Genomic DNA, 18522 nt, shown 5'->3' on the forward strand with positions numbered 1-18522 from the left:
ACATTTGTCTACAAATCTAAAACACATAAGACACATAGCAGGTGCTCAGTTGGTAGTATATATTATTAAATCAGACTACAAATAATCACCAGACAATACTTGAAAGGCCACAAACAATTTCTTAGGATTTGTGACAATACTAATAGTTATAACTGATTAGGAGCCTACCTTGTGTCAGGCACTTCTTTTCATAGTAATTCAGTAATTATTTAAGAGATTTATTCTTATTTTTATTTTTCTAGTGAGAAAACTGAGGCTCGAAAAAGCCAACAAGTTTGTTTAGAATTACAAACATGTCAAATGATAGGATTGAAAATCAGATCCACCTCTTTCCTATGTGGAAACATGTGTTCTTTCTGCTCTGCTGCCTTTTTATTTTTATTTATTTTATTTTATTTGTTGTTGCTGCTGTTTTTTTCTTGAGACAGAGTCTCACTCTGTCTCAGCTCACTGCAACCTCCACCTCCCGGGTTCAAGAAATTCTCCTGCCTCTGCCTCCCAAGGAGCTGGGATTACAGGCACCTGCCCCCATGCCTGGCTTATTTTTGTATTTTTAGTAGAGATGGGGTTTCACCACGTTGGCCAGGCTGGTCTTGAACTCCTGACCTCAAGTGATCTGCCTGCCTTGGCCTCCCAAAGTGCTGGGATTTACAGGTGTGAGTCACCACGCCCGGCCTGCCTGACTTTTTAAAATTATTAAACTCATATTTATTATTTATGAGATGCCTCTGCCTCTTTATTTTTTAAAAATTTATTTATTTTTATTAAGGTATAGTTAATAACAATTCTATGTATTTATTGTGTACAGTGGAATGTTTTGATATATGTATACATTGTGAAATGGTTAAATCAAGTTAAGATATCTGTCACCTCATATGCATGCCATATTTTTGTGGTGAGAACATTTATGATCTACTCTCTTAGCAGTTTTTAATATTCTGCTGTTTGACTTCTAACCTAAGGTTTGGATTAGGACAGTCTTTGTAGCTTAGTTTTAGGTTCAGGGATAACAAAAGTTGTTTCATCCTTTGGGCTTTTGCAACTTGCCATTTTCATAATGAAGATCTGGGGGAAAGATTAGTTTAAATGGTTTTTTAAATAGCCATTAGCTCAGGACATATTCAGCCAAAGCAGGATAAGTAGTGTTGCCAGCATTCTCCTATAGGTAGATTGGTTGGTTTTTGTTGTTGTTGTTGTTGTTTGTTTTTATTTGCCACAGTCTTTTAAAAAGGATAACTTTTAAAAAACCTTTGTTTTCTGTGATTGGTCTCTTTCACTATTTTTCTATAGAGGGCCAGGAATATGACTAAATAATTCTTGGGCTTGGGTGCAGGTGATCCACGTGCTGGCAGACAGAAATCTAAAGGGACAAAAGAGGTTGTCCTTTGAAGATACTTTTCCTGGCTTGGGTTCTATAGTTTTGGATTTGATTCAGTGAAAATTTTTACTGAGGACCTACTGCATACCAGACACTCAGTTACAATATGAGGGGTTTGGGAGCCTATATTGGGATATAGGGAGGATGAATAAAGAATACAAACAATTATAGTACAAATCAGAATAAAATTTGGCATGCAATGGGCTATCAGATAGTTTGGAGGAAGAGAGTATATTTTATTTGTGGAGTTAGGAAATGTGTTACAAAGTTGATGGCATTCTTGATGGGTCTCGAAGGATAGATAGATTTTTTTTTTCCTTTTTTTTTTTTGGAGACAGAATCTTGCACTGTCGCTTGGGCTGGAGTGCAGTGGTGCAATCTTGCATTCCGGGTTCAAGCGACTCTTCTGCCTCAGCCTCCCGAGTAACTCGGATTATAGGCACCCACCACCACGTCCAGCTATTTTTTTGTGTGTGTGTGTATATATATATATATAATATACAATATAAATATAAATATAAATATAAATATAAATAAAATTACATATGTATTATATATTATATATAAATAAAATATAAATATATATATATTTTAGTAGAGACGGGATTTCACCATGTTGGCCAGACTGGTCTTGAATTCCTGACCTCATGATTCACCCGCCTCAGTCTCCCAAAGTGCTGGGATTACAGGTGTGAGCCACCACGCCCAGCGGACAGAGAGCATTTTGACAGATGAGGAGGTATTCCAATGCAGAAGAATAATAGGAACAAAAGCACAGTGGTGAGAAATTGGAGGGGAACTGTGAAAATTGCCACATAGATTAGAGGCAGGAAAATAAAGGATGGCTAGGTTTATATAACAGTGAGCTGCATGGACACAGGTACTGTTGTCTCCTTTTTGAACCCCTGCTTACTCCAGAGTCACCACCTCTCTTGGCTTTCTGCCAGTCTTCTTGGCCACAGTTCTCAGTCTTCTTTTCTGGCTTCTCTTCCCTGGCCTGAATGCTACATGTTGAATGATGTCAGCTTCAGTTTTCTTAACCTCTCTTCTCTTAAGTTGCTATCATTCAAATATCTTTAAATATCATCTGCATCCAAGTGACCTCTAAACCAGTAACTTTACCCATGCCCCATCTCCTGAACTCCAGATTGTATATAAAACTGTCTACTAAACATCCTCACTTTTGATGTCTAAATCTCTATATCCAATTTAGAATTCTCGATTCTTTGCTTTCCCTCTCTGCTGGAAATCCTGCTCTTACCAGTCTTCCCCATCTTAATTAAAGAACCTGACATTCACCTAGTAGCTTAGTCCTCAAAACTAGGGATTAATCTAGATTTAGTCATTTTTCTTACTCTTGCCATAAAATAACATATTATTTTGAGTTTACCTCTACCTGACCCCAAATAGGTAACTGCTGCTTTTTTATAAGATAGTAATAGTAATATTTGCCTCTGAGTGTATGTGAATTATTTTGATAAAAATAAATATTATTTTTAAAATATTAATTTTACAGGGGTTGTCTCTTGATTTCTTTCCAGAAGTTAACTCATAAGTTGTTCAGCAGAGCTATGTTTTCTTCAGTATGTTATAATTTTGTTCCATCTTCCAAAAGAGCCTTCACATTCTCTTGGCTTACAGACTCAGGTGCTATGGATTAGATACACAAGTACATGTTCCTGTATATCTATTATATGGTGAATATAACAATTATGATTGTGATCTTCCAAAGCTCATATTTTTAATCAAAATTAATTAAATATTCTGAGCCAAAGAATAAAGGTAGATGCAGCATCTAGTCAAAACGATATTTCTGCTGGCCACACTCAGGAAGACTTAAAAATATAGTTGTAGAAAATGATATAGTATCGGCCAGGTGTGGTGGCTCACACCTGTAATCCCAGCACTTTGGGAGGCCAAGGTGGGCAGATTGCTTGAGCTCAGGAGTTCGAGACCAGTTTGGGCAACATGGTGTAAATCCCATCTCTACGAAAAAATACAAAAATTAGCCAGCTGTGGTGGTGGGCACTTGGAGTCTCAGCTACTCAGGAGGCAGAGGTGAAGGATTGCTTCAGCCTGCAAGGTGGAGGCTGCAGTGAGCTGAGATAGTGCCACTGTACTCCAGCCTGGGCGATAGAGTGAGACCCTGTCTCAAAAATAAAAACAAAAAACAAACAAACAAAAAACCAAAAAACCCAGTGATAGGCAGGGCATGGTGGCTCATGCCTGTAATTCCAGCAGTTTGAGAGGCCAAGGCGGATGTATCACCTGAGGTCAGGAGTTTGCGACCAGCCTGGCCAACATGGTGAAACCCTGTCTCTACTAAAAATATAAAAAAGTAGCCAGGTGTGGTAGTGGGCACCTGTAATCCCAGCTACTGGGGAGGCTGAGGCAGGAGATTTGCTTGAACATGGGAGGTGGAGGCTGCAGTGAGCCGAGATTGTGCCATTGTACTTCAGCCTGGGCAACAGGAGCGAAACTCCATCTCAAAAACAAAATAAAATAAAACAAAACAAACCCAGTGGAAACCAGTATTGAAAATAGATGGCCTTTCCCTTGCTTCATGGTCTATTCTTATGCAATTTTCAAGATAAGTTTATTTTGGTGGGTACTGACAAATTTCCATTTGTTTACTTTTTTCCCTTACATTCATATCTTCTCAGTCTCTCCAATGAACACCTTCACTGATATCCAAAGCATGAAGACACACCAGGGAAAAACATGGACCTAACACAGGACAAATGGAATTATTAGAAACATTTTCTAGGAGAAGAACACTATTCTGTTGCCATTTGAATCTTTGCTTCTTTCTAGGTTTGACAATGAGCCTTGTATCATTTGACAATGATACAAGCCCACATGTAAACAGAAAGAGGTTGAATCAGTCACGATAAACCCAGTTATGCTGTTTTAACAAACAACCTCGAAGTCTCACTGGCTTAAAATACACAGAATTATTCTTACTCATGGCACATATCCATCAATCATCTGCAGGGGATCTGCTCACTGAAGTCACTTAGGAACTTCGACTGATGGAACTGCCACCTTTTGGTCACTATGTGTATTAATCTGTTTTCATGCTGCTGATAAAGACCCAAAACTGGGAACAAAAAGAAGTTTAACTAGACTTACAGTTCTGCATGGCTGAGAAGGCCTCAGAATCGTGGTGGGAGGCGAAAGGCACTTCTTATATGGTGGCAGCAAGAGAAAAATGAGGAAGAAGCAAAAGCGGAAACCTGTGCTAAACCCATCAGATCTCATGAGACTTATTTCACTATCAAGAGAACAGCATGGGAAAGACCAGTCCCCATGAATTAATAACCTCCCCCTGGGTCCCTCCCTCAACATATGGGAATTCTGGGAGAAACAATTCAAGTTGAGATTTGGTAGGGACACAGCCAAACCATGTTATTTCACCCCTAGCCCCTCCAGATATCATGTCCTCACATTTCAAAACCAACCATGCCTTCCCAATAGTCACCCAAAGTCTTAACTCATTTCAGCATTAATCCAAAAGTCCATAGTCCAAATTCTCATCTGAGACAAGGCAAGTCCCTTCTGCCTATGAGCCTGTAAAATCAAAGCAAGCTAGTTACTTCCTAGATACAATGGTGGTATAGGTATTGGGTAAACACAGCTGTTCCAAATGGAAGAAATTGGCCAAAGCAAAGGGGTTACAGGGCCAAGTCCAAAGATCCAGCGAGGCAGTCAAACTTTGAAGCTCCAAAATGATCTCCTTTGACTCCAGGTCTCATATCCAGGTTATGCTGATGCAAGAGGTGGGTTGCCATGGTCTTGGGCAGCTCCATCCCTGAGGCTTTGCAGGGTACAGCCTCCCTCCAACTTGCTTTTATGGGCTGGTGTTGAGTATCTGTGACTTTTGCAGATGAACAGTGTAAGCTATTGGTGGATCTACCATCCTGGGGTCTGGAGTATGGTGGCCCTCTTCTCACAGCTCTACTAGGCAGTGCCTAGGGACTGTTTGTGGGGGCTCTAACCCCACATTTCTCTAGCAGAGGTTCTCCATGAGGGCCCCACCCCAGCAGCAAACTTTTGCATGGGCATTCAGGCATTTCCATATATCTTCTGAAATGTAAGCGGAGGTTACCAAACCTCAATTCTTGACTTCTGGGTGCCCACAGGGTCAACACCACGTGGTAGCTGCCAAGGCTTGGGGCTTCCACCCTCTGAAGCCACAGCCTGAGCTATACATTGGCCTCTTTCAGCCACAGCTGTAGCAGCTGGCACACAGGGCACTAAATCCCTAGGCTGCCCATGGCACAGGGACCCTGGGTCCAGTCCATGAAACCACTTTTTCCTCCTGGGCCTCTGGGCCTGTGATGGGAGGGGCTGCCATGAAGGTCTCTGACATGGTCTGGAGACATTTTCCACATGGTCTTTGGGATTAGGCCCCATGCTGCTTACGCAGATTTCTGTAGCTGGCTTGAATTTCTCCCCAGAAAATGGGTTTTTCTTTTCTATTGCATAGTCAGGCTGCAAATTTTCTGAACTCTGTTTTCCTTTTAAAACTGAATGCCTTTAACAGTACCCAAGTCAATTCTTGAATGCTTTGCTGCTTAGAAATTTCTTCCGCCAGATACCCTAAATCATCTCTCTCAAGTTCAAATTTTCACAGATCTCTAGGGCAGAGGCAAAATACCACCAGTCTCTTTGCTAAAACATAACAAGAATCACCTTTGCTCCAGTTCCCAACAAGTTCCTCATCTCCATCTGAGACCACCTCAGCCTGGATTTTATTGTCCATATCGCTATTGGCATTTTGGGCAAAGCCATTAAACAAATCTCTAGGAAATTCTAAGGATTCCCACATTTTCCTGTCTTCTTCTGAGCCCTTCAAACTGTTCCAATCCCTGCCTGTTACCCAGCTTCAAAGTCACTTCCACTTTTTTGGGTATCTTTTCAGCAACGTCCCACTCTACTGGTACCAATTTACTGTATTAGTCCGTTTTCATGCTGCTGATAAAGACATACCTGAAACTGGGAACAAAAAGATGTTTAATTGAACTTACAGTTCCACATGGATGGAGAGGCCTCAAAATCATGGCAGGAGGTGAAAGGCACTTCTCACGTGGCAGTGGCAAAAGTAAAATGAGGAGGAAGCAAAAGTGGAAACCCCTGATAAACCCATCAGATCTCATGAGACTTATTTCACTATCATGAGAATAGCACAGGAAAGATCGGCCCTCATGATTCAGTTACCTCCCTCTGAGTCCCTCCCACAACAGGTGGGAATTCTGGGAGATACAATTCAAGTTGAGATTTGGTGGGAACATAGGCAAACCATGTCACTATACTACAAGTTTTTTCAAAAAATCAAACTTTTGAGAATCTTGTACTGATAATTAGTATCTGGTCTGGAAGTGAAGCACATTTCTTTTTCTTGCAACTGATTGGCCAGAAACCAGCTAGATGGCCCCACCAAGCCAACATTGTGGGAGAACTGAAATATTTGGCGAACAGCACCCATGACCATCACAGCTGGAAGTTCTCAGTCTGGAACTCCTTCCCCAGGCCTCCCATTTCTGGAACTCCGGGAGCAACAATCCAGGAATCCGATGACATCTTTTCCTTTACTAGCCAAAATCTGATGACATTTTTTCCTTTAGTAGCCAAAAGGGAAAACAATAAGCAAATAAACTCAATTTTCTCCCATTTATAGTTTTAAATTTGAGAACCAATTGTGTGTTTATAGGAAAGTGAGGGTTGAGCATCATGAAGAAAAATATAAAGATCTTTAAAAAGTATATAATTGGGCCTGGCTACAAACATGGATCATTATTAATATGTGTCTGAATGACATTTAAAATGCATAATAATAATAAAGCCTGTTAGATACAAAATTCATCCACTAATAACAACTAGATATCATTAGATAAGTAGTAGTGCTGTGTTTAAAAGAGTAATCTATTTGGAAACAGGAATTAATATTCATAATATTGTTCTTAATATATTTGAAAATTAGATGTGTTTATTTGTCCCAGCCTTACAAGGTGTGTGGTAATGTTTAAGGTATTTCTCCTCTATCTGCCTAAGTTTTCTTCTTTATAAAAAGGGGGAGGGAATAATAGCACCTGATTTTACTTTTGTTGTCAAGATTAAATTTGTACATGTATATCTATATATGCACTTATATATGTATGTAAAATATTTAGGCTTGTGCCTGACATTAAGTACTAAAAAATACTATTATATTTATCCTCATATTATCAGATATGACACATTCATAATTTAAACAAAAGCCTACAAAGAACTCATAAATTGAAAGAAGATAATCTCTTCACAAGAGAACAAATTTTGGAACAATTTTTTAGAGTCTCTAGACATCTGTTACTGACGTTGTGAGTGAAATGAGTCTGGGAAGGGAGGATACGGGTGGAACTGGGCCAGTGTTTGCAGAGGACTATGATATTTCTATATCTCTGCTGACTCTTTATTAGTTCTAGAGCTAGTTCAACTAAAGCCTCCATAACCTCTGGACAAGAAAAATGCACCATGCTATTATTAGCATGATGAATGAATTTCTTTATGTTTAGCTTACGAAAAGTTAATAGTTTTCAAAAGGGTCTTTAGGTATACAATTGAAGATACTGCATTCTTGAAAAGGAAATATTTTATGACCAGTTGATGGGTGCTGACGAGTTGATGGTGCAGCACACCACCATGGCACATGTATACATATGTAACAAACCTGCACGTTGTGCACATGTACCCTAGAACTTAAAGTATAATAAAAATAAAAAATAAAAAAAAGAAAAGGAAATATTTATAGCATACAGTTCCCTGGTGCTAATGCCTCATTTCTGGGCATAGCCTGATGTGGAGGTATAGTTTGTGTTCATCTGAGGAAAATTTAGGTTGATATTATGTTTTGGGCTAGCTCTGCTGGAAACATTATTCTGTTTTCTTTTAGAGCCAGGACTGTGGGCTGTGTCACTTGTGACTTGGCAGCCGTTACTGGGGCTACATGAGGAAGACATTTCCTTACATGATTCTAAGCGTCTTTCCCTGGGGTTCTGAGGTAGTCTCATCCGTGTTTCTTGGAGATATCATTGGCTGTAAAATTTCCCCTAAGTGAGGTGATATTCTGTCATCTCATGCATGGGTTTTGGAGACTGAGGGGTGTCTGGGTTGGCTCCACCACCTACTAGTTGGGTAACATTGTGTAGTTTTTTTTTTTTTTAAACTGTTCTCAGCTTTAGTTTCCTTATTTGAACAGAGTTAAAAATTGGGCTTGAGAGAAGGTTTGGAGATAATATTAGTAGATATTGTTGAATTGGGTGAAGCAGCGGGAGGGGGCAAGGTTGACTCCCTTGATTTCTGTCTCAAACAAGTAGGTGGTGATGCCTTTGAGGAGATAAGGAAAGTGACGTGTGTGTGTGTGAAAGACAGAGACACACCCACACCCACCCACCCACACACACACACACACACACACACACATATATATATATTTAGAGAGAGAGAGATCTATATATAAATTTTTTGAACATATGGTTTCAAGGCATGTTTCTGGATGTGTAAGTAGAAATGTTCAGTTGAAGTTTTAGTGGTGCTTACAAGAGAGGTCTGAACTGATAATAGAGATTCCAAAGGCATTTACATCAAGAGGATAACTGAAGCTATAGGAGCAGATGAGGCACACCTCTAAAGATGAGCAAAGAGGAAAGCCTAGGGTAGCTCTGAGAACTTTGCTATTTAGTGTCCTCATAGAGGGGATGGAGGATTCTTCACAAAAAGTTCAGTTTTGTGACACCACATTCCCCTGATTTTACTCTTACCTCTTGAGACACCAATTTTTTAATGAAGAAGGAAATTATGTTGTCTGCTTAAAGTAAGGAAGGCAGGTGTTGGTGGGGTTCCTTAATAGAGATATATAGGTTTAAAATACCTATAAGAGTAGGAGATAGAATTGATCAAGTAAAAAAATTGGAGATTAATTGAAGTCCTAAGATCAGAGACCATATGTTTGTTGTGACAATAATCCAAATTATTGTAACAATGTATTTAGAAGTATTTAGCCTTGTAGGTACCAAGATCGCATTGATCCTGTGTTAGGAGTTTGCCAGGTGTGTGCAATAGTGAGCGAGACATGAAGGGATTTGAGGTTGCTGATGAGTGACCAGTTCAGATGACAACTAGTTTCTTCAACTGTTTCTTCAACTTCAACTGTCTGTTTTGAGGAAGGCTAGTGCCTGTGAGGAAATGAAGACCCCGAAGCTGGAGGACTCAAAGAGTTTGGAGAGCAGACGTGTGCAAGTGAGGGTTTTGTGAGCCCTGGAGGACAGGCAGCTGAGGCAGAGAGTGTGTTATTTGCAGTTATGATATTGGGTGCAGAGCTATTTTTGGTGACAGTGAAGCTCAGGATGTATTTTTTTTATTATTCCCATAGGTGATGGAGGCTTTTTATTTTGCCACAAAACCACTGGCGACGTTGCCTGTGGCCACCTTGGAGATGACACTGGAGGTACACAGGATGTATCTCTGGAAGTGGCAGGGGTTACAAGTTGAGTAGAAGGAGATTTGTTATTGAATATTTAAGGTCTAGGAACAGATCAAGGGTGTTGGGTGGATTGCCCACTAAGACACTGGGATTTTCTAGCATGATGACAGAAATTGGAGTTGAGGGGGAGAAGAGTTCTATGGTGTCTTGAAGAATGTGATCAGGAGGTATTTCTTATGACACAAACATAGAAGTATACACACTGGCATAGTCAGATGGCATGAGTACCAAGGTGGGAGTGTGGTGGTCCTAAAGTGCTTGTACCGTTCTGAGCATAAATGTGACCTTTTGGCTTCAGGTAGAAACTCTGCCTCAGGAGTACTCCCTGGACACAGAAGTTCTTTGAATTATCACTGATTTTGTTTAAGCCTACTCTTAGCTCTGTGTCAGATGAAATACACAGCACAGTGTGGGGAGAAAATGTTGAGCTTATTGGGGATGGGTTCTGTTCTTTCATATAAAGGAATAAGATTTCAGATGGCATAGTGGTATGAAAAGAGGAGAAGCCAAAGGGAGGAAGGTCAATAAAGGGTTAAGAATGAGGGGAGGTGAATTGACTTTCTTTCAGCATATGAGGATTATAGGAATGGAAACCTTAATTGGAATTAATTGACCACAAATATGCCAAAGATGGAGTGAGTCAATTAGACACAGATATATGAGGGTCTGAGGGTCTGAGGTAGGATTTGGCCCAGTCATGTGTGGGTGGGTTCACTGTGTGGACCCTGGGGTCTTGAGGATCTGAACACGGGCTGCCTCCTGTGTGCACGGTGGAGGCATCTGGACTGTTCTCCCTGGGATGGACTCATGATGAGCTGAGTGGCCAAACACACAATGGTTTTCATATAACATCTCATTTCTAGCCTAGTGACAAACTTAAAAGGTGGCCATAACAGTAATGTTAATAAAACATCTGCATTTCTTCCATCCTTGGAGTTATGAGGATTTAATGCAATTGTTTGTGGGAAAGCACTTTAACAACTCTAAATTACGATATATATGCTAGGTTTTATTGTTACCCACACCTTTGATGTATTTCTCTTTGTGCTCTTCACTGTATCTGTAACACATTCCCTGGATAATTAGGGCTACCCTTTAACAAAGCCAAGACTCTTTATTTATAGTGGTAAGCTGGCACCTGGGCTGATTCTCTGTAGTGATTATGTAGTTTTGATGTGGACTGGCTTCCTTCCCTGGAGTTTGAGTACCTCCCTCAGCAGTTTCTCCCATCCAGAAGTTCCATCTCTGTGTTTTTCTATTACAAAGCCCAGACTCCCACCTAGGCCACCCACCAGGTTCCTCTTTCCAGTCTTAAGGATATCTTTAGCTCCTGGCTCATTTGTGAAATGGCGTGGACTGACATGCCCTAAGCAAAGATTGCCAGTCTGGTCTAGTTTTCCAGGTCCCCCTTGATGACTGGACAAGAAAATAACTACTAGACTTTGAGAATTGCAGTTTTACATTGTACAGAGTTGTCTAGACTTCCATGAAGATAGGCAAATATGATTCTAACCAAGATGTATTAATACCTCCTACTTCCTTTGAAATGTAACTGAGACTGTACTTGAGTTGTTACAATTTCTTGGAAGGGGAAAGGAAGCTTCTGTGATTAAACAAACTTTTTGTTAAGGTAGCTCCCAAGTAGGTTCAAGAACTTTGTTCTGTCATCACTTTTCTACTGACAGTGATTTTTTTCCTTTCAAGGCCTGGAACATGGAGACTGCTTTTCTGCAGAAACCACATCCCTTGGAGTAAAGAGCTACACCTACCTCAATTATCCAGTGCAGTACAACACTCTAGGTCAGCTATTAAGAGGTGCACACATTATTTTTAGAAAATGTGAGTCAGTCTTGGGAGAAACAAGTCTATGCTATATATTCTCTTTACTCACTTGATTTACAACATACTGTGATATATTCTTTTTCTATTCAGCATCTGCTTGTACCGTTCTGAGCATAAATGTGACCTTTTGGCTTCAGGTAGAAACTCTGCCTCAGGAGTACTCCCTGGACACAGAAGTTCTTTGAATTATCACTGATTTTGTTTAAGCCTTCATGTTCCCCTGGAAGGCTGATTAACCTTAGTGCCTTCTTTCTCTAATAACTCATATTGAATTATCTCCCTCTGTCTGATTATATCCATTTGAATCACCTGCAAGTTTCTTTTGCGTTTCTACTGTGAGGACAATGTGGGTGATGAAGAGCTGAAATCTACTAGGTAAACATTAGCTTTCTTAAAATTCTATTTTTTTAAATTTATTTTTGAAACAGGGCCTCAGTCTGTCACCCAGGCTGGAGTGTATTGGCATGATTACAGCTCACTGCGGCCTTGAACTCCCAGGCTAAAACCTGAGCAGCTGGGACTACAGGTGCACCACCATGTGTGGTTAGTTTTAAAATTTGTTTTGTAGATAGGGGGTCTCACTATGTTGCCCAGGCTCATCTCAAATTCCTGGCCTCCAGAGATCCACCCGCCTCAGCCTTCCAAAGTGCTGGAATGACAGACATGAGCCACTGCACTCAGCCAAAAACTCTTGTTCAAATTACATTTTCTGCCTTAGTAATGCTGCTTTCCTAGCTTCTGAGAATTTCTAAAACCCGATGGTAACTTGATACTAAAATTAAAATACGAATGTCCTTTTTAAAACTGCACAATCTCTTTGCTATTGTGAATAGTGCTGCAATAAACATACAATAGCAAAGAGATGGTGCAGCTTTAAAAAAGAACATTTGAATTTTAATTTTAGCATAGAGTTACCATCGGGTCTTAGAAATTCTCAGAAGCTCCTTTCTGCCCATGGACGCGGCGGAAGAAGCATCATTAAAGTCTCTCTTCTCCCTGCCGTTATGTCTAAGTCAGAGTCTCCTAAAGAGCCAGAACAGCTGAGAAAGCTCTTCATTGGAGGGTTGAGCTTTGGAACACCTGATGAGAGCCTGAGGCGCCATTTTGAGCAATGGAGAATGCTCATGGACTGTATGGTAATGAGAGATCCAAACACCAAGCATTCCAGGGGCTTTGGGTTTGTCACATATGCCACTGTGGAGGAGGTGGATGCAGCCATGAATGCAAGGCCACACAAGGTGGATGGAAGAGGTGTGGAACCAAAGAGATATCTCAAGAGAAGATTCTCAAAGACCAGGTGCCCACTCAACTGTGAAAAAGATATTTGTTGGTGGCATTAAAGAAGACACTGAAGAACATCACCTAAGAGATTATTTTGGACAGTGTGGAAAACTTGAAGTGATTGAAATCATGACTAACCGAGGCAGTGGCAAGAAAAAGGGCTTTGCCTTTGTCACCTTTGACGACCATGACTCCGTAGATAAGACTTTCATTCAGAAATACCATACTGTGAATGGCCACAACTGTGAAGCTAGGAAAGCCCTGTCAAAGCAAGAGATGGCTAGTGCTCCATCCAGCCAAAGAGGTCGAAGTGGTTCTGGAAACTTTGGTGGTGGTCGTGGAGGTGGTTTCAGTGGGAATGACAACTTCAGCCGTGGAGGAAACTTCAGTGGTCGTGGTGGCTTTGGTGGCAGCCATGGTGGTGGTGGATATGGTGGCAGTGGGGATGGCTATAATGGATTTGGTAATGATGGAAGCAATTTTGGAAGTGGTGGAAGCTACAGTGATTTTGGCAGTTACAACAATCAGTCTTCAAATTTTGGACCCACGAAGGCAGGAAATTTTGGAGGCAGAAGCTCTGGCCCCTATGGCGGTAGAGGCCAATACTTTGCAAAACCACGAAACCAAGGTGGCTATGGCAGTTCCAGCAGCAGCAGTAGCTATGGTAGTGGCAGAAGATTTTAATTAGGAAACAAAGCTTAGTAGGAGAGGGGAGCCAGAGAAGCAACAGGGAAGCTATAGGTTACTATTTGTTTGTTTTTCCCAAGTCATAAACAGTGAATCAAGCAAATGAAACATAATCAAGCTTAGATAGTATCTTCCACAAATTTCCTTGGTCTTAAGTAAGACTCACAGTAAACTGGTGGTCAACCTATTCAATGGGCTTTAACAAGTAGTAGCCACATCCAGTCAACAGTGCAGGCAATCAGGGCCCCTGGACCACAGCGTATCATGGGAATTACCCCAGGGACCTATGCTCTGGGATTTGTCCTTGCTGGCAGCTATAGATGCCATCAGAAACTCATTTACACACTCTTATAACCAAGATAAGGGCAGTGGTTAGTCTCTTGTCATTACATGTTAGCTTTCTTTCCCTTTTCTAGGCTTTTTCAGATGCCCCTTTTACGTTATTACTTTTAGTGTGAAAATAATGAGTGGGAAATGGGTAGGTCATACAGAGCAATAATTTCATTCCTGGGCCCCTGTCTTGCCACTCCCTAAGTAAAGTTTTGTGCCTGGCATTCCTCTGGCTTAATAACCTCTGGCAAACCCTTGGGTAATTTACTAGAGGAGTAGCAAAACCCATGGGTAATGGAGGAGTAGCAGCAATATTATGATTAGCTAACAAATTCCCAAAGTACATAGAATTTTTTTTCTTGAATTAACCACTATAGCTGAGGAATATAGATTAGTGACAAAATTGTGCACTCAACAAACTCTATTGAAAGTATTTCAGTAACTCTATTAAAAGTATTCAGGAGGAAAGAACTCCTAGGAAAATGATTCATTGAGAGATATATGATTGTATAAGTACTGAGAAACAGTCTTTCTTTTTTGCTTTTTATTTGTTTATTTAGTAGATGTTATAGTTATACATAATTATGGGATATAATTTGATGTTTTGATACATTTTTATGTTATATAATAATCCAATTAAGGTATTTAGTGTATTCATCACTTCATGCATTTATTATTCCTGTTTGATGAGAACATTCAAAAGCCTCTCTTCTAGCTCTTTCGTAATATCAATACCTTATTGTTAATCACAGTCACTCTACTATGCAATAGAATGCTAGAATTTATTCCTCCTATTGAATTGTAACTTTGTACCTCTTGATCAACCTCTCCCCATCTTCTTCCCCTTCCTTCTTCCTCCCCCAGTCTCTGGTAACCACTTTTCTATTCTTTTTTTTCTTTTTTTGTGGAATCTCACTCTGCCGCCCAGACTGGAGTGCAGTGCACAATCTTGTCTCACTGCCACCTCCGCCTCCCAGGTTCAAGTGATTCTTTCTATTCTTTGGGAAATTGCATTATCTAAGACTCAGGTGCCTCAGATTTAATGGTGGTAAATCTCACTCATTTTATGAAAACCAAATGAATACTATCCTAACAATGGGTAGAAAGCAAGATCAGCTCAACTTCATGAAAATATGACTATAAAACCATTCATTATTGCCAAGGGTTGGAGTGGAGTTGAGAGAAAGATGCATTATTTTAAATTGTGTTTTAGGTGACAGAACAGGAGTCAGTAATGTTCCAGTTTGGAGGAATTAGAGTTAATTGGTTAATTGATGGATTTGATTCAGTCAAATTTATTGAATGACTGCTGTTTCAGACACTGTATTTGGTTTTGGGAAAACACAGATAAATTAGGCATAGTTTTTTCCCTTCAAATGTCAGTAGTCCTTGGAGAAGACATGTAAACAAATGAATATAATATGATACATAGTCCAGTCAAGGCAGGTAGGAAGGTCTAAGTACAATTGAGTGGTCAATTTCACTTCAGGGAAGGGCAATGATCAGAGAAGATTTCCCAGGGAAAGTGATGCTTGGGCAAGTAAGCATTTTACAGAGAGACAAGGAAGGATAGGGCATCCTGGACAGAGGAAGGACTGTGTACAAAGGCCAAATGACATGTGACAACACTGTACATGAAGGAAACTACCATCAGGCAGAGCTGAAGTGGTGGCACATGGTGAAGTGCTAGTTACTGGTCCCAGCCATGGCAGCAGTGTAACAAATGCCTGCCTCTGGTGCACGGCGAAATATTAAGATTCCTCAAAACAGTTCATATATTTTATAAACTAAGATAGACATTAACAGAAACTCATAGAATCAATAAATGCAAATGTAAGTGACATAAGAGGCATTTTGTTCAGCATAGTTATTTGATTTTGCAAAGGATTTGAATTTGGGAAGATGTAGGCCTAGAGTAGCTGTCAGTTATCTTGTGATCCATGGGCCTTGAAAGCAAGGTAGAGGGACACAGCAGACAGATGGGGGAAGATTAGATCCTGGTGATGTGAGTCAAGCCACCGGATGAAACCACATCTGAAACGTCTATTTCTGTACTCTTCAGTTGACTAGGACCCAGGTCTAATGACTCAAAGGCCAAGCTTAGAAATATCTAGCTTTTTTTTTTTTTTTTTTTTCCGGAGTCTTCCTCTGTTACCCAGGCTGGAGTGCAGTGGTGCAATCTTGGCTCACTGCAAATTTTCAAAGCATCTACATATGAGGCCTAAGTATACAAGTACCTAGAAATCTATTTTGCAGCAACTATATATTTGAGAGTGTGATTGAGTTTAGTTTAAATATGACATTTTTTAAGTGGTAGTGCTGTCAAAAGAGCATTGCACTGAATCAAGAATCTGGCATTCTGTGTTCATAGCTCACTTTTGCCACTAATTATTTTTGTGACCTTGGGTATTTCTTTCTGGGACTCTGTTTATAGGCTATGAGTATCTCTAAATCTTCTTTATCTTCTATGATTCTAAATAGAAGTACACTCAATTTTCAAGTATCCATTATGGATTTTATATACTGCTATGTATCCTGACAAAATCTTCCTTTTGAATTATTTTTTATATTAATGAGTTCAACTTCACGAATATTTACTGAACACCAATTATGAGCTAGGTGATGTAAAAGTGAATAGTTATTTCTAGTCAGTATTGCTTACTTACTTTTGTATTTCACAGTAGCAGTTTGATATTCTTTGTAGTTCCAAAGCATTAGACAATGCTTTTTAATCTAGGACATGTGGAATCTTCAAATAAGAGCAGAATTGCAAAGAGTGTTAGACTGTCACTTTGCATCAGTCTGAGAGGCAATACCATAAGTGTTCAGCAGTCAGAGGGAGGGACAGAGGAAAGTCCTGAGCAGTACAGGTGGATTAAGAACTAAAAATGCCTCAAAAGCACATTCATGCCTACATATCACTGGGTTTGGATCATAGGCCTTGAGAAGATCTGTACCATCACTGTGGGTAACTTGGGCCCATTTACAGTACTTGCCTCTGAGGGAAATAAAAATTTGCTAACAGTTTTCTCTAAATGACATTATTATAAGCACTTAATTGCTTGATAGGTTTTTTAGATAATTTTTATAATGAAGCAATTAATTTGATTCACCAAAACAAGTTTCTAGTTTATGTAAAGACCAGATCTGGCCTATTTTTTAGCTTGTCTACTTTTGAGTAGTTCCATTGCTTGAAAATGACCCTGAAGCTTTTCAATCTCACTTGAAGAGTCCAGGGGAGGGGCAGAGACATTAGTTATGCAGTTTACTAGAGCCAGGTTCCGTTTCATCTCTAATAATTTTTGCCTGTGTGAGCCTGCACATTAAGCTATCTAAGGGTTAGTTAGTTTTGTCATAAATCAAAGGGGAATAGTGATATCTCCCTTCAAGGGTTGCACAACATGGTGGTTTTTTTTTTTTTTTTTTTTTTTTTTTTTTTTTTTTTTTTTTTGAGACGTTGTCTCGCTCTGCCACCCAGGCTGGAGTGCAATGGCCGGATCTCAGCTCACTGCAAGGCCCGCCTCCTGGGTTTACGCCATTCTCCTGCCTCAGCCTCCCAAGTAGCTGGGACTACAGGCGCCCGCCACCTCGCCCGGCTAGTTTTTGTATTTTTTTAGTAGAGAAGGGGTTTCACCGTGTTAGCCAGGATGGTCTCGATCTCCTGACCTCGTGATCCACCAGTCTCGGCCTCCCAAAGTGCTGGGATTACAGGCTTGAGCCACCGCGCCCGGCCCATGGTGGTTATTTATAGCACAGCCAGAATAAATGTCATTAGATAATATAGTCTCAGTCAGGTTTTCCTTGGACCATGTTTTAGTGACATATTAGACTCCAGAGAAGAAAATGCCAGGAGCACAAGACAGCCTAACTTCTGAGTTGATGTGCAGTGTGAAGATGCTCCACAGGTTTCGAATTTCAGTTGACTAGAAGAGTAAGTGGTAGAATTTGTCCCTGGTTGACCACTATCTTTACTTTGTGTCTTTGGGGAAATATTTAAGCTCTCCAGACTTCTATTTCTTCATGGTTAAATCGGGAATAATATTCCTATTTCATAGAAATTGAAAGGAGATAAATATGAAAGTGTTTCTGAGAGTAGAAATCGTGAGTGTGAAAGTTCATGCTATTATGGCACAATTGATATTGAAAGTTGATATTACAGACCATTCCTTTTTTGCACAGTGAAAATTGTTTTATAACCATATTGGCCCCTATCACATATTAAAATATTATTTTCTCTTATTAATTTCTGTGAGAATAATACTGTCTTCATACTTTTATAAAGGGACCTAGAAAACCAATATTTGTCTAATGATTCAGGCTAAAGAGTAAAAAGGAACAGGTATACTCTTGAAAATAGATGGCTATTGTCAATATTTTTCCTACCAAAAAAAAATTCCTTCTCTGTAAAGAGCTGTTACTGTTTAGAGCAATATTTTCACAATTCAGAAAGATTATCTGGCCATAACTGACCCCTGCAAAATAT

The 18522-nt window shown here is 40.0% G+C and overlaps 1 long non-coding RNA gene and 1 pseudogene across 2 annotated transcripts in view; both read left to right on the forward strand.

The window, feature by feature from the left end:
• LOC104654274 overlaps nucleotides 1-18522 on the forward strand; it is a 209173-nt gene that overhangs the window by 60231 nt on the left and 130420 nt on the right. The window lies entirely within an intron of this gene.
• LOC104654273 lies at nucleotides 12746-13706 on the forward strand (annotated as a pseudogene).

This window comes from Rhinopithecus roxellana, chromosome 16 (genome assembly GCF_007565055.1).
Source record: "Rhinopithecus roxellana isolate Shanxi Qingling chromosome 16, ASM756505v1, whole genome shotgun sequence".
Lineage (NCBI taxonomy): Eukaryota > Metazoa > Chordata > Mammalia > Primates > Cercopithecidae > Rhinopithecus > Rhinopithecus roxellana.